Source organism: Bison bison, unplaced genomic scaffold (genome assembly GCF_000754665.1).
Source record: "Bison bison bison isolate TAMUID 2011002044 unplaced genomic scaffold, Bison_UMD1.0 scf7180017864535, whole genome shotgun sequence".
NCBI classification, from domain to species: Eukaryota; Metazoa; Chordata; class Mammalia; order Artiodactyla; family Bovidae; genus Bison; species Bison bison.
The window spans coordinates 7,223,764-7,225,440 of record NW_011495084.1 but is presented as its reverse complement, the minus strand read 5'-3'; positions in this window follow the sequence as shown (position 1 = coordinate 7,225,440).

Genomic DNA, 1,677 nt, shown 5'->3' with positions numbered 1-1,677 from the left:
TTCCTCAATTATTTGAAAACTATGAAAATATTACATGCATCTTTCCTACCTATGAAATATACTACATTTGCTCAACTGCTTGACATTTCCTGAATTCCCATTTTAAAATAACATATGTAGTTCCCTCAATTTTTAAATATATTTGTATTCTTCCACACACTATTATTTCACATTTTTTTACTTTATCAATGAGTGACAGTATTTTTCTAGACACTTAAAATAATGATCTCAACTCTTCTAACAAATTTGTCTCTTTTAAAGCAATCTGATTTTTACAACAAACTGCTTCTATGATCTTACAACTGTGTGTTATTGGTCATTACAGGACTACAGAAGATAGTATCAATAGTTGGCAGAAATTATTCTCCCATATTAGAAATTAAACTCTTTAACAAGCTACAGCTCACATTTTAACAATGACTAATACTATTGAAAGGTATTGAGGATTTGCACCTTTCCTTTTTTTAATGCTTTGAATATATTCTTGAATGATAATTCCTTACCTATGAATAATATACCTAGAAATGTGTTTGTGCATGTTAGTCGTTTGGTCATGTTCCACTGTTTTCAACCCTATTGACTGTAGCCTGCCAGGCTCCTTTGTCTGTGGGATTTTCCAGGCAAGAATACTGGAGTGACCTGCCATTTCCTTCACCAGGGGATCTTCCCAACCCAGGGATCAAACCCAAGTCTCCTGCATTGCAGGCAGATTATTTACCATTTGAGCTACCAGAGAAGCCATGTTTTACAGTGGTATACAACAAATATGGAACAAACGTATAGTAAGAAAATTTTGAAATATAAAGCAATAAAGATGGGCATTTAGTGGAAATTTTATGCTAGAAGTGGGAAGGGAAACCCTACTAATTTCAAAGTGGTTTCTCTAATTTTAAAATAAAAGTAAAATTAAACACAAAGAGGGAAGTGAGAAAAACTGGGACAAAAGTTAAAGGAATGATGTAACTGTTGTGGAACATAATTTGGCATCTTAAAAAGTTAAAAATTTGGGGGAAGGCGCCAAGATGGCGGAGGAGTAGGATGGGGAAAACACTTTCTCCCCCACAAATTCATCAAAAGAGCATTTAAACGTTGAGTAAATTCCACAAAACAACTTCTGAATGCCGGCAGAGGACACCAGGCACCCAGAAAAGCAACCCAACTCCTCGAAAGGAGGTAGGAAAAAATATTAAAGACAATAAAAGAGACAAAAGAGGGAGGGACGGAGTTCCGTCCCGGGAAGGGAGTCTTAAAAAGAGAGAAGTTTCCAAACACCAGGAAACCTTCTCACTGCCGAATCCGTGCCGAGCTTTGGAAGCACAGAGGACAACATAACAGGGAGAAAAAATAAATAAACAATTAAAACTCGCAGATTGCGAGCCCTACGGTAACTCCTCCAGCGGAGAAGCAGCGCAGACGCCTGCATCCACCGTTAGCAAGCGGGGGCTGGGCAGGGAGGCACGGCGCGGGCTGCATCGCTGAGAGTAAGAATCTGGCCTGAATACCCTGAGCACTATCTGAGCGAAATAATTTGGGCTAGCAAACCAGACTGTGGGATATCTACCATGCGAAAAGCCAGCCCTAACCTAACACACTGCCAGCCCGCGCACGGATCAAAGGACTAAACAGAGGTAGCCGGCTGCAAACCTTCCCCTCAGTGACAGGCAGCCAGAGCCGGAA